The sequence below is a fragment of the Salmo salar genome, chromosome 06, assembly GCF_965601325.2.
Source record: "Salmo salar chromosome 06, fSalSal1, whole genome shotgun sequence".
NCBI classification, from domain to species: domain Eukaryota; kingdom Metazoa; phylum Chordata; class Actinopteri; order Salmoniformes; family Salmonidae; genus Salmo; species Salmo salar.
The window spans coordinates 1,270,746-1,287,500 of record NC_138296.1 but is presented as its reverse complement, the minus strand read 5'-3'; positions in this window follow the sequence as shown (position 1 = coordinate 1,287,500).

The window sequence follows — 16,755 nt, the reverse complement described above, 5'->3', positions numbered from 1 at the left end:
GGGCCTACAGTCGTATGGCTTCAACATGACATTACTGTAAAGTCAGAGGAATAATATGGGCCTACAGTCGTATGGCTTCAACAGGACATTACTGTAAAGTCAGAGGAATAATATGGGCCTACAGTCGTATGGCTTCAACAGGACATTACTGTAAAGTCAGAGGAATAATATGGGCCTACAGTCGTATGGCTTCAACATGACATTACTGTAAAGTCAGAGGAATAATATGGGCCTACAGTCGTATGGCTTCTACAGGACATTACTGTAAAGTCAGAGGAATAATATGGGCCTACAGTCGTATGGCTTCTACATGACATTACTGTAAAGTCAGAGGAATAATATGGGCCTACAGTCGTATGGCTTCAACGTGACATTACTGTAAAATCAGAGGAATAATATGGGCCTACAGTCATATGGCTTCTACATGACATTACTGTATAAAGTCTGAACACACTCCACATTCCTTTGCCCTGAGGTTAATTTCGATGTGTCATATGCAATAAGTCATAGAGTAGTATGGTATATATATATATATATATATATATATATATATATATATTATACAGTATTATACAGTATTATATACAGTATTATATACAGTACCAGTCAAAAGTTTGGACACACCTACTCATTCAAAGGTTTTTCTTTATTTTTACTATTTTCTACGTTGTAGAATAATAGTGAAGACATCAACACTATGAAATAACACATATGGAATCAGGTAGTAAACCAAAAAAAGTGTTAAACAAATCAAAATATATTTTAGATTCTTCAACGTAGCCACCCTTTGCCTTAATGACAGCTTTTGCACGCTCTTAGCAATTCTCTCAACCAGCTTGACCTGGAATGCTTTTCCAACAGTCTTGAAGGAGTTCCCACATATGCTGAGCACTTGATGGCTGCTTTTCCTTTACTCTGCGGTCCAACTCATCCCAAACTATCTCATTTGGATTGAGGATGGGTGATTGTGAAGGCCAGGTCATCTGATGCAACACTCCATCACTCTCCTTCTTGGTAAAATAGCCATTACACAGCCTGGAGGTGTGTTGGGTCATTGTCCTGTTGAAAACAAATGATAGTCCCACTAAGCCCAAACCAGATGGGATGGCGTTTCGCTGCAGAATGCTGTGGTAGCCATGCTGGTTAAGTGGGCCTTGAATTCTAAATAAATCACAGACAGTGTCACCAGCAAAGCTCCCCCACATCATTACACCTCCTCCTCCATGCTTCACGGTGGAAACCACACATGCGGAGATCATCCGTTCACCTACTCTGCGTCTCACAAAGACAAATCTCAAATTTGAACTCATCAGACCAAAGGACAGATTCCCACCGGTCTAATGTCCATTACTCGTGTTTCTTGGCCCAAGCAAGTCTCTTCTTATTATTGATGTCCTTTAGTAGTGGTTTCTTTGCAGCAAATCGTCCATGAAGGCCTGATTCACACAGTCTCCTCTGAACACTTGATGTTGACATGTGTCTGTTACATGAACTCTGTGAAGCATTTATTTTGGGCTGCAATCTGAGGATATAACTAATGAACTTATCCTCTGCAGCAGAGGTAACTCTGGGTCTTCCTTTCCTGTGGCGGTCCTCATGAGAGCCAGTTTCATCAAAGCGCTCGATGGTTTTTGCAACTGCACTTGAAGAAACGTTCAAAATTCTTGACATTTTCCGTATTTACTGACCTTCATGTCTTAAAGTAATGATGGGCTGTCGTTTCTCTTTGCTTATTTGAGCTGTTCTCGCCATAATATGGACTTGTTCTTTTACCAAATAGGGCCATCTTCTGTATACCACCCCTACCTTGTCACAAAACAACTGATTGGCTCAAACACACTAAGAAGGAAAGAAATTCCACAAATTAACTTTTAACAAGTCACACCTGTTAATTGAAATCCATTCCAGGTGACAACCTCATGAAGCTGGTTGAGAGAATGCCAAGAGGGCAAAACTGTCATCAAAGCAAACGGTGACTACTTTGAAGAATCTCAAACATGAAATATATTTTTTATTTGTTTAACAATTTTTTGGGGGTAACAACATGATTCCATGTGTGTTATTTCATAGTTCTGATGTCTTCACTGTTATTCTACAATGTAGAAAATAGTTTCAAAAATATAAAGAAAAATCCTTGAATGAGTAGGTGTGTCCAAACTTTTGACTGGTACTGTATGTGGATACAAACAGTGTCTCTCAGTGACTTACAGAATGTAAACTAGTCTTATAATGTATTTGAAATAGTTATTTCTGTATGCTAACAGTGACTTTAGAGAATGTAGACTAGTCGTATGAAATAGTTATTTATGTATTATAACAGGGACACGTTCTTTGTAATTTTAATGAATAAAGTGAAACTTTGGCAAAGACAAAACAAGCAAAAAAAATGTACGAACCGCGACGACAATGCAGTGCTAACAGGCAACTAAACATAAACAATATCCCATAACCCACACAGGTGGGGGGGGAAGAAAAAAAAACATGCTACTTAAATATGATCCCCAATTAGAGACAACGATAACCAGCTGCCTCTAATTGGGAATCATACACAATCACCAACATAGAAATAGAAAAACCTAGAACCCCACATAGAAAATATAAACTAGAACAACCCTGACCTACTCTACCATAGAAAATAAAAGCTTTCTGCGGTCAGGACGTGACAAACAGTGACTTACAGAATGTAGACTAGTGATATATTTTAAATAGATATTTCAGTCAGAGCAGCGGTATATATCCGTGTAACAGGGGGACTTGACATTTAAAGGTAATTTCCCATACAGCCGACAGCGTGAGCTGCATTTACTATGAAGGCTCCGTGAACGCAGGGGGAGACATTACCTTTAACAGGGGCTGAGCTGGAAAAGGGACTGTATTACAACAACCAACTAACAGCCTTGTGTGTTCGAGTGTGTGTGTGTGTGTGTGTGTGTGTGTGTGTGTGTGTGTGTGTGTGTGTGTGTGTGTGTGTGTGTGTGTGTGTGTGTGTGTGTGTGTGTGTGTGTGTGTGTACTATGAAGGGTACAGGTCCAGTTGTCTTGTGGTTTCTCAGCTCCAGGCTAAACACATAGGATGTATATATAGTTGATTAGACCATAGTGACGTAGGAGTATAACTGTATTCTGCGGCGTAAAGAGCAGAGAATCACCGTGATACTTGGCTTCAATATGGGTTTACCAGATATCTGGTTCATCAGAGCTTCAATATGGGTTTACCAGATATCTGGTTCATCAGAGCTTCAATATGGGTTTACCAGATATCTGGTTCATCAGAGCTTCAATATGGGTTTACCAGATATCTGGTTCATCAGAGCTTCAATATGGGTTTACCAGATATCTGGTTCATCAGAGCTTCAATATGGGTTTACCAGATATCTGGTTCATCAGAGCTTCAATATGGGTTTACCAGATATCTGGTTCATCAGAGCTTAAATATGGGTTTACCAGATATCTGGTTCATCAGAGCTTCAATATGGGTTTACCAGATATCTGGTTCATCAGAGCTTCAATATGGGTTTACCAGATATCTGGTTCATCAGAGCTTCAATATGGGTTTACCAGATATCTGGTTCATCAGAGCTTCAATATGGGTTTACCAGATATCTGGTTCATCAGAGCTTAGTGATGTTGATGCTACTATGTTCACCTAAATAAATATGCATTAGGTTAGCAGTAAGATAAGTCATGGTTTAATGTATAATCTATCGATAGGAATCAAAGGTGTGTTTAGGTTAGCAGTAAGATAAGTCATGGTTTAATGTATAATCTATCCATAGGAATCAAAGCTGTGTTGAGTTATTGACTACAATGTTACATTGTACATCTGATTCAAATTATAGAACTGATTCTAATTATAGAACTGATTCTAATTATAGAATACATTCTCATTCTAAATCTGATTGTAATTCTAGAACTGATTCTAATTATAGAACTGATTCTAATTATAGAACTGATTCTAATTATAGAATACATTCTCATTCTAAATCTGATTGTAATTCTAGAACCGATTCTAATTATAGAACTGATTCTAATTATAGAATACATTCTCATTCTAAATCTGATTCTAATTATAGAACCGATTCTAATTCTAGAACTGATTCTAATTATAGAATACATTCTCATTCTAAATCTGATTGTAATTCTAGAACTGATTCTAATTCTAGAACTGATTATGATTCTAGAACTGATTATAATTCTAGAATACATTCTCATTCTAAATCTGATTGTAATTATAGAACTGATTGTAATTATAGAACTGATTGTAATTATAGAATACATTCTCATTCTAAATCTGATTGTAATTCTAGAACTGATTGTAATTCTAGAACTGATTCTAATTCTAGAACTGATTCTAATTCTAGAATACATTCTCATTCTAAATCTGATTGTAATTCTAGAACTGATTCTAATTCTAGAACTGATTATGATTCTAGAACTGATTATAATTCTAGAATACATTCTCATTCTAAATCTGATTGTAATTATAGAACTGATTGTAATTATAGAACTGATTGTAATTATAGAATACATTCTCATTCTAAATCTGATTCTAATTATAGAACTGATTCTAATTATAGAACTGATTCTAATTATAGAACTGATTCTAATTATAGAATACATTCTCATTCTAAATCTGATTGTAATTCCAGAACTGATTGTATTTCTAGAAATGATTCTAATTCTACAACTATACTGAACAGAAATATAAACGCAACATGCAACAATTTCAATGATTTTACTGAGTTACAGTTCATATGAGGAAATCAGGTGAAGAAGCCGGATGTGGAGGTCCTGGGCTGGCGTGGTTACACGTGGTCTGCGGGTTGTGAGGCCGGTTGGACATACTGCCTAATTCTCTAAAACAACGTTGGAGCCGGCTTATGGTAGAGAAATGAGCATTAAATTCTCTGGCAACAGCTCTGGCGGACATTCCCTGAAGTCAGCATGCCAATTAGCAATCTCCCTGAAAACTTGAGACATCTGTGACATTGTGTTGTTGTGACAAAACTGCACATTTTAGAGTGGCCTTTTATTGTCCCCCCCCCCCAGCACAAGGTGCACCTGTGTAATGATCATGCTGTTTTAATCAGCTTCTTGACATGCCTTACCTGTCAGGTGGATGGATTATCTTGGCAAAGGAGAAATTTTCACTAACAGGAACGTAAACAAAAACAACGTGTGCAAATAAGCTTTTTTTTGTGCGTAAGGACATTTTTTTTCAGGGGTGGGGATTTTTTTTTTATTTCAGCTCATGAAACATGGGACCAACACTTTACAATGTTGTGTTTTTATATTTCTGTTCAGCGTATATAAATATGCATTTGTATAAAAGGTAGACTCAGCGATATAACATCAACGTCAACCAGTTACCCCCCTACTTTAAACGATGAGTGAATCGCTGAGTCTACCTTTAATGATAAGATTCATTATTTGATTGAATGTTAATTGCCTAAATATTGTTTACCTAAAGCTTAGATATTGTGTTGCTTTGTGTTTTTGTTCCCATGCAGTTTCATTTGTAAATATATATTGGGTTGTTTTTTTTTTGTACGATTTAGATTAGTGATTTAAAGTCTTCCAGGTAAATGTTGATATGATGTATTAAAAGATTGAAGATAATTGAAATGATTATATGAATTTGACTTAGGCGTCAGGGCAGTGTAATATCTGACTGTGGGAGGTGGGAGGGGATGATGGGGGTTTAGCCCCAAGTCGTCGTGTTCTTCAGGATTCTACGTCGTTGATTCATCGTCCAACCAGGTCTCACAGTCTCATGTCAGAAGTAGACGTTTATTCATGTTTCAACAAAAAAAAACGTCAACATTTCGAAGTTGTTCCAAATGTCAAATTTCAAAAAGTGTTTAAGTTTAAGTCATAATTTTTAAGGTTAGGCATTAACTCTGAATTTTTAAGGTTAAGTTTAGACATTAACTCTGAATTTTTAAGGTTAAGATTAGACATTAACTCTGAATTTTTAAGGTTAAGTTTAGACATTAACTCCGAATTTTTAAGGTTAGGGTTAAGTTCAGAAATCACTTTCTATCGCCGGATATGAACTTGCAACCTTTGGAATCAGAGGCAGATGCTTCCACCCATCCGCCATCCCTTTCCACAACGAAACCTACTTGAAAGTTAACAGCGCTCACGGTCGCCCCCTAGTGGTCTGTTTCCACGTCATCTCCTGACGTCCTTCGACACGGATGGACGTCGAATACTGACTTGTGTCACGTGTGACCTGGCTGGATTCATCAGGAGTCTATTTACTGTATCGCATTGATTCATCAGGAGTCTATTTACTGTATATCATTGATTCATCGGGAGTCTATTTACTGTATATCATTGATTCATCGGGAGTCTATTTACTGTATATCATTGATTCATCAGGAGTCTATTTACTGTATAGCATTGATTCATCAGGAGTCTATTTACTGTATATTATTGATTCATTAGGAGTCTATTTACTGTATATCATTGATTCATCAGGAGTCTATTTACTGTATAGCATTGATTCATCAGGAGTCTATTTACTGTATATTATTGATTCATTAGGAGTCTATTTACTGTATATCATTGATTCATCAGGAGTCTATTTACTGTATATCATTGATTCATCAGGAGTCTATTTACTGTATATCATTGATTCATCAGGAGTCTATTTACTGTATATCATTGATTCATCAGGAGTCTATTTACTGTATCGCATTGATTCATCAGGAGTCTATTTACTGTATCGCATTGATTCATCGGGAGTCTATTTACTGTATATCATTGATTCATCGGGAGTCTATTTACTGTATATCATTGATTCATCGGGAGTCTATTTACTGTATAGCATTGATTCATCAGGAGTCTACTTTCTGTATATCATTGATTCATCAGGAGTCTATTTACTGTATAGCATTGATTCATCAGGAGTCTACTTTCTGTATATCATTGATTCATCAGGAGTCTACTTTCTGTATATCATTGATCATATATATACTATTCAATGGTTTCTCTAGTTACCTGATCGCTCTAAAGCTAAACTTACTGCCAACTGCTATAGCGGAGGATTAGAATAATGTTTGGATTGATTAGCTACGGTATATATTGGTAGAAGATGTGTTTCCTGTGATGTGGCTGATTGATTAGCTACGGTATATATTGGTAGAAGATGTGGCTGATTGATTAGCTACGGTATATATTGGTAGAAGATGTGGCTGATTGATTAGCTACGGTATATATTGGTAGAAGATGTGTTTCCTGTGATGTGGCTGATTGATTAGCTACGGTATATATTGGTAGAAGATGTGGCTGATTGATTAGCTACGGCATATATTGGTAGAAGATGTGGCTGATTGATTCGCTACGGCATATATTGGTAGAAGATGTGGCTGATTGATTAGCTACGGTATATATTGGTAGAAGATGTGGCTGATTGATTAGCTACGGTATATATTGGTAGAAGATGTGGCTGATTGATTAGCTACGGTATATATTGGTAGAAGATGTGTTTCCTGTGATGTGGCTGATTGATTAGCTACGGTATATATTGGTAGAAGATGTGGCTGATTGATTAGCTACGGTATATATTGGTAGAAGATGTGGCTGATTGATTAGCTACGGTATATATTGGTAGAAGATGTGTTTCCTGTGATGTGGCTGATTGATTAGCTACGGTATATATTGGTAGAAGATGTGGCTGATTGATTAGCTACGGTATATATTGGTAGAAGATGTGGCTGATTGATTAGCTACGGTATATATTGGTAGAAGATGTGGCTGATTGATTAGCTACGGTATATATCGCGGTATATATTGGTAGAAGATGTGGCTGATTGATTAGCTACGGTATATATTGGTAGAAGATGTGTCTGATTGATTAGCTACGGTATATACTGGTAGAAGATGTGTCTGATTGATTAGCTACGGTATATACTGGTAGAAGATGTGTCTGATTGATTAGCTACGGTATATATTGGTAGAAGATGTGGCTGATTGATTAGCTACGGTATATACTGGTAGAAGATGTGGCTGATTGATTAGCTACGGTATATATTGGTAGAAGATGTGGCTGATTGATTAGCTACGGTATATATTGGTAGAAGATGTGGCTGATTGATTAGCTACGGTATATATCGGTAGAAGATGTGTCTGATTGATTAGCTACAGTATATATTGGTAGAAGATGTGGCTGATTGGTTAGCTACGGTATATATTGGTAGAAGATGTGGCTGATTGATTAGCTACGGTATATACTGGTAGAAGATGTGGCTGATTGATTAGCTACAGTATATATTGGTAGAAGATGTGGCTGATTGATTAGCTACGGTATATATTGGTAGAAGATGTGGCTGATTGATTAGCTACGGTATATACTGGTAGAAGATGTGTCTGATTGATTAGCTACGGTATATACTGGTAGAAGATGTGTCTGATTGATTAGCTACGGTATATACTGGTAGAAGATGTGGCTGATTGATTAGCTACAGTATATATTGGTAGAAGATGTGGCTGATTGATTAGCTACGGTATATATTGGTAGAAGATGTGGCTGATTGATTAGCTACGGTATATACTGGTAGAAGATGTGTCTGATTGATTAGCTACGGTATATATTGGTAGAAGAAATGGCTGATTGATTAGCTACGGTATATACTGGTAGAAGATGTGTCTGACTGATTAGCTATGGTATATACTGGTAGAAGATGTGTTTCCTGTGATTAGCTACGGTATATACTGGTAGAAGATGTGTCTGATTGATTAGCTACGGTATATATTGGTAGAAGATGTGTCTGATTGATTAGCTACGGTATATATTGGTAGAAGATGTGTTTCCTGTGATTAGCTACGGTATATACTGGTAGAAGATGTGTCTGATTGATTAGCTACGGTATATACTGGTAGAAGATGTGGCTGATTGATTAGCTACGGTATATATTGGTAGAAGATGTGGCTGATTGATTAGCTACGGTATATATTGGTAGAAGATGTGGCTGATTGATTAGCTATGGTATATATTGGTAGAAGATGTGTCTGACTGATTAGCTACGGTATATACTGGTAGAAGATGTGGCTGATTGATTAGCTACGGTATATATTGGTAGAAGATGTGTCTGATTGATTAGCTACGGTATATACTGGTAGAAGATGTGTTTCCTGTGATGATTAGCTACGGTATATATTGGTAGAAGATGTGGCTGATTGATTAGCTACGGTATATATTGGTAGAAGATGTGGCTGATTGATTCGCTACGGTATATATTGGTAGAAGATGTGGCTGATGGATTAGCTACGGCATATATTGGTAGAAGATGTGGCTGATTGATTCGCTACGGCATATATTGGTAGAAGATGTGGCTGATTGATTAGCTACGGTATATATTGGTAGAAGATGTGGCTGATTGATTAGCTACAGTATATATTGGTAGAAGATGTGTTTCCTGTGATGTGGCTGATTGATTAGCTACGGTATATATTGGTAGAAGATGTGGCTGATTGATTAGCTACGGTATATATTGGTAGAAGATGTGTCTGATTGATTAGCTACGGTATATATTGGTAGAAGATGTGTCTGATTGATTAGCTATGGTATATATTGGTAGAAGATGTGGCTGATTGATTAGCTACGGTATATATTGGTAGAAGATGTGGCTGATTGATTAGCTACGGTATATACTGGTAGAAGATGTGTTTCCTGTGATGTGTCTGATTGATTAGCTACGGTATATATTGGTAGAAGATGTGGCTGATTGATTAGCTACGGTATATATTGGTAGAAGATGTGGCTGATTGATTAGCTACGGTATATATTGGTAGAAGATGTGGCTGATTGATTAGCTACGGTATATATTGGTAGAAGATGTGGCTGATTGATTAGCTACGGTATATATTGGTAGAAGATGTGTCTGATTGATTAGCTACGGTATATACTGGTAGAAGATGTGTCTGACTGATTAGCTACGGTATATACTGGTAGAAGATGTGTCTGATTGATTAGCTACGGTATATACTGGTAGAAGATGTGTCTGATTGATTAGCTACGGTATATACTGGTAGAAGATGTGGCTGATTGATTAGCTACGGTATATATTGGTAGAAGATGTGGCTGATTGATTAGCTACGGTATATATTGGTAGAAGATGTGGCTGATTGATTAGCTACGGTATATACTGGTAGAAGATGTGTCTCCTGTGATGTGGCTGATTGATTAGCTACGGTATATATTGGTTGAAGATGTGTCTGATTGATTAGCTACGGTATATATTGGTAGAAGATGTGGCTGATTGATTAGCTACGGTATATACTGGTAGAAGATGTGGCTGATTGATTAGCTACGGTATATATTGGTAGAAGATGTGGCTGATTGATTCGCTACGGCATATATTGGTAGAAGATGTGGCTGATTGATTAGCTACGGCATATATTGGTAGAAGATGTGGCTGATTGATTCGCTACGGCATATATTGGTAGAAGATGTGGCTGATTGATTAGCTACGGTATATATTGGTAGAAGATGTGGCTGATTGATTAGCTACGGTATATATTGGTAGAAGATGTGGCTGATTGATTAGCTACGGTATATACTGGTAGAAGATGTGTTTCCTGTGATGTGGCTGATTGATTAGCTACGGTATATATTGGTAGAAGATGTGGCTGATTGATTAGCTACGGTATATACTGGTAGAAGATGTGTTTCCTGTGATGTGTCTGATTGATTAGCTACGGTATATATTGGTAGAAGATGTGGCTGATTGATTAGCTACGGTATATATTGGTAGAAGATGTGTCTGATTGATTAGCTACGGTATATACTGGTAGAAGATGTGTCTGATTGATTAGCTACGGTATATACTGGTAGAAGATGTGTCTGATTGATTAGCTACGGTATATATTGGTAGAAGATGTGGCTGATTGATTAGCTACGGTATATACTGGTAGAAGATGTGGCTGATTGATTAGCTACGGTATATATTGGTAGAAGATGTGGCTGATTGATTAGCTACGGTATATATTGGTAGAAGATGTGGCTGATTGATTAGCTACGGTATATATCGGTAGAAGATGTGTCTGATTGATTAGCTACAGTATATATTGGTAGAAGATGTGGCTGATTGGTTAGCTACGGTATATATTGGTAGAAGATGTGGCTGATTGATTAGCTACGGTATATACTGGTAGAAGATGTGGCTGATTGATTAGCTACAGTATATATTGGTAGAAGATGTGGCTGATTGATTAGCTACGGTATATATTGGTAGAAGATGTGGCTGATTGATTAGCTACGGTATATACTGGTAGAAGATGTGTCTGATTGATTAGCTACGGTATATACTGGTAGAAGATGTGTCTGATTGATTAGCTACGGTATATACTGGTAGAAGATGTGGCTGATTGATTAGCTACAGTATATATTGGTAGAAGATGTGGCTGATTGATTAGCTACGGTATATATTGGTAGAAGATGTGGCTGATTGATTAGCTACGGTATATACTGGTAGAAGATGTGTCTGATTGATTAGCTACGGTATATATTGGTAGAAGAAATGGCTGATTGATTAGCTACGGTATATACTGGTAGAAGATGTGTCTGACTGATTAGCTATGGTATATACTGGTAGAAGATGTGTTTCCTGTGATTAGCTACGGTATATACTGGTAGAAGATGTGTCTGATTGATTAGCTACGGTATATATTGGTAGAAGATGTGTCTGATTGATTAGCTACGGTATATATTGGTAGAAGATGTGTTTCCTGTGATTAGCTACGGTATATACTGGTAGAAGATGTGTCTGATTGATTAGCTACGGTATATATTGGTAGAAGATGTGGCTGATTGATTAGCTACGGTATATATTGGTAGAAGATGTGGCTGATTGATTAGCTACGGTATATATTGGTAGAAGATGTGGCTGATTGATTAGCTACGGTATATATTGGTAGAAGATGTGTCTGACTGATTAGCTACGGTATATATTGGTAGAAGATGTGGCTGATTGATTAGCTACGGTATATATTGGTAGAAGATGTGGCTGATTGATTAGCTACGGTATATACTGGTAGAAGATGTGTTTCCTGTGATGTGTCTGATTGATTAGCTACGGTATATATTGGTAGAAGATGTGTCTGATTGATTAGCTACAGTATATATTGGTAGAAGATGTGTCTGATTGATTAGCTACGGTATATATTGGTAGAAGATGTGGCTGATTGATTAGCTACGGTATATACTGGTAGAAGATGTGTCTGATTGATTAGCTACGGTATATATTGGTAGAAGATGTGGCTGATTGATTAGCTACGGTATATATTGGTAGAAGATGTGTCTGACTGATTAGCTACGGTATATATTGGTAGAAGATGTGGCTGATTGATTAGCTACGGTATATATTGGTAGAAGATGTGGCTGATTGATTAGCTACGGTATATATTGGTAGAAGATGTGGCTGATTGATTAGCTACGGCATATATTGGTAGAAGATGTGGCTGATTGATTCGCTATGGTATATACTGGTAGAAGATGTGGCTGATTGATTAGCTATGGTATATACTGGTAGAAGATGTGGCTGATTGATTAGCTACGGTATATATTGGTAGAAGATGTGGCTGATTGATTAGCTACGGTATATACTGGTAGAAGATGTGGCTGATTGATTAGCTACGGTATATACTGGTAGAAGATGTGGCTGATTGATTAGCTATGGTATATACTGGTAGAAGATGTGGCTGATTGATTAGCTACAGTATATATTGGTAGAAGATGTGGCTGATTGATTAGCTACGGTATATATTGGTAGAAGATGTGGCTGATTGATTAGCTACGGTATATACTGGTAGAAGATGTGTCTGATTGATTAGCTACGGTATATACTGGTAGAAGATGTGTCTGATTGATTAGCTACGGTATATACTGGTAGAAGATGTGGCTGATTGATTAGCTATGGTATATATTGGTAGAAGATGTGGCTGATTGATTAGCTACGGTATATACTGGTAGAAGATGTGTTTCCTGTGATGTGTCTGATTGATTAGCTACGGTATATATTGGTAGAAGATGTGGCTGATTGATTAGCTATGGTATATACTGGTAGAAGATGTGTCTGATTGATTAGCTACGGTATATACTGGTAGAAGATGTGTTTCCTGTGATGTGGCTGATTGATTAGCTACGGCATATATTGGTAGAAGATGTGGCTGATTGATTAGCTACGGCATATATTGGTAGAAGATGTGGCTGATTGATTAGCTACGGTATATACTGGTAGAAGATGTGTTTCCTGTGATTAGCTACGGTATATATTGGTAGAAGATGTGTCTGATTGATTAGCTACGGTATATACTGGTAGAAGATGTGGCTGATTGATTAGCTACGGTATATACTGGTAGAAGATGTGTCTGACTGATTAGCTACGGTATATACTGGTAGAAGATGTGTCTGATTGATTAGCTACGGTATATACTGGTAGAAGATGTGTCTGACTGATTAGCTACGGTATATACTGGTAGAAGATGTGGCTGATTGATTAGCTACGCTATATACTGGTAGAAGATGTGTCTGACTGATTAGCTACGGTATATACTGGTAGAAGATGTGTCTGACTGATTAGCTACGGTATATACTGGTAGAAGATGTGTCTGACTGATTAGCTACGGTATATATTGGTAGAAGATGTGTCTGACTGATTAGCTACGGTATATACTGGTAGAAGATGTGTCTGATTGATTAGCTACGGTATATACTGGTAGAAGATGTGTCTGACTGTGTAATAAAGTTGTTTCATATTTAGTGAATGACAATGTCTTTATTCTCTGCATGTCATCCATGGGTTCTCCCCCTATTGACCCCTATTGACCTCTATTGACCTCTATTGACTCCTGTTGACCCCTATTGACCTCTATTGACCTCTATTGACCTCTATTGACTCCTGTTGACCCCTATTGACCTCTATTGACCTCTATTGACCTCTATTGACTCCTGTTGACCTCTATTGACCCCTATTGACCTCTATTGACCCCTATTGACTCATATTGACCCCTATTGACTCCTATTGACTCATGTTGACCCCAATTGACCTCTATTGACCCCTATTGACTCATGTTGACCCCTATTGACTCATGTTGACCCCTATTGACTCATGTTGACCCCTATTGACTCATATTAACCCCTATTGACTCATGTTTACCCCAATTGCCCCCTATTGACCCCTATTGACTCATGTTGACCCCTATTGACTCATATTGACCCCTATTGACTCATGTTGACCCCAATTGACCCCTATTGACCCCTATTGACTCATGTTGACCCCTATTGACTCATGTTGACCCCAATTGACCCCTATTGACCCCTATTGACTCATGTTGACCCCTATTGACTCATATTGACCCCTATTGACTCATGTTGACCCCAATTGACCCCTATTGACCCCTATTGACTCATGTTGACCCCTATTGACTCATGTTGACCCCTATTGACTCATATTGACTCATGTTGACCCCAATTGAATTATGTTGACCCCTATTGACCCCTATTGACCCCTATTGACTCCTATTGACCCCTATTGACTCATATTGACCCCTATTGACACCTATTGACTCATATTGACCCCTATTGACTCCTATTGACTCCTATTGACTATCTACCAAGAGAGTTTTCATCTATATTGTTTCCTAGCTGTTTATTGACCACCACAAACCACCAGAAGACCTCACACTCAACGATCTGTATAAGGCCGTAAGCAAACAGGAAAATACAGAAGCGACGCTCCAAGTAGCCGGGGACTTTAATGCAGGGCAACATACATCCGTTTTCCTAATTTCTACCGGTATGTCACGTGCAACCGGGGGGGGGGACCTCTAGACCACCTTTACTCCACACACAGAGACGCGGAACAAAGCTCTCCCTCGTCCTCCATTTGGCAAATCTGACCACAACTCTATCCTCCTGATTCCTGCTTACAATAAAAAAATAATAATAAAGCAGGAAGTGACTCGCTCAATACGGATGTAGTCAGATGACACGGATGCTAAGCTACAGGACTGTTTTGCTAGCACAGACTGGAATATGTTCTGGGATTCATCCAATGGCATTGAGGAGTACACCACCTCAGTCATTGGCTTCATCAATAAGTGCATCGATGACGTCATCCCCAAAGTGACCATACGTACATATCCCGACCAGAAGCCATGGGTTACAGGCAACATCCGCACGTAGCTTTAGGCTAGAGCTGCCGCTTTCAAGGAGCGGGACACTAATCTGCCCATTTAAAAGAAATCCCGCTACGCCCTCAGACGAACCATCAAACAGGCGAAGCGTCAATACAGGACTAAGATTGAATCATACTACACCTGCTCCGACGCTTGTTGGATGTGGCAGGGCTTGAAAACGGTTTCAGACTACAAAGTGAAACCCGGCCGCGAGCTGCTCAATGACGCGAGCCTACCAGACGGATTAAATGCCTTTTATGCTTGCTTTCGAAAGGCAAGCAACACTGAAGCAAGCATGAGAGGACCAGCTGTTCCAGACGACTGTGTGATCATTCTCTCCGTAGTGTAGCCGATGTGATGTAAGACTTTTAAACAGATCAACATTCACAAGGCTGCAGGGCCAGACGGATTACCAGGACGTGTACTGTGAGCATGCGCTGACCAAGAGAGAAACAGAGAAAACAAAGTGAGAGGTATGGACAGAGAGAGGGGGAGGGAGGTAGAGAGAAACAGAATGAGCGGTATGGACAGAGAGAGAGAGGGGGAGGGGGAGGGAGGTAGAGGGCAGACAGAGCAGGGATGGAGAAAGAGAGGAGAAGAGACAAGGAGTCCTCTGAGAAGAAAAGAAAATGACAGAAGAAGAAGAAGTGGTTCTGTTATATTTATTTAATTCAGAGGATCTAACAAGATGTTTAGCAGAGGAGAGGAGCAGGACGGGGAGACTTAAAGGATTTACACACTCACTACCCTTGCATTTAAACCCTCGTGTTTAGGACAACAACCCACAGCGGTTTTTTTGTCTCAGTATAATTGTGATAAGTGGCTTGATGTGGCTGTCGAACCCGAGGGGAGGACCGTTAGGAAATAAATATCCTGCTTCCATGAAACCATGCACCTGGAGACTAGCTAATGGAGAGCTCACAGTCCTAACACACAGGTAGGATGGTCTAGAGACTAGCTAATGGAGAGCTCACAGTCCTAACACACAGACCCTCCTACCTGTGTGTTCTAGAGACTAGCTAATGAAGAGCACACAGGTAGGAGGGTCTAGAGACTAGCTAATGGAGAGCTCACAGGTAGGAGGGTCTAGAGACTAGCTAATGAAGAACACACAGGTAGGATGGTCTAGAGACTAGCTAATGGGGAGACACACTAGCTAATGAAGCCTAGAGAGAGGACCACGTCCAGGGGAGACACACTAGCTAATGAAGCCTAGAGAGAGAGAGAGAGGACCACGTCCAGGGGGGACACACTAGCTAATGAAGCCTAGAGAGAGGACCACGTCCAGGGAGACACACTAGCTAATGAAGCCTAGAGAGAGGACCACGTCCAGGGAGACACACTAGCTAATGAAGCCTAGAGAGAGGACCACGTCCAGGGGAGACACACTAGCTAATGAAGCCTAGAGAGAGAGGACCACGTCCAGGGGAGACACACTAGCTAATGAAGCCTAGAGAGAGAGGACCACGTCCAGGGAGACACACTAGCTAATGAAGCCTAGAGAGAGGACCACGTCCAGGGAGACACACTAGCTAATGAAGCCTAGAGAGAGAGGACCACGTCCAGGGAGACA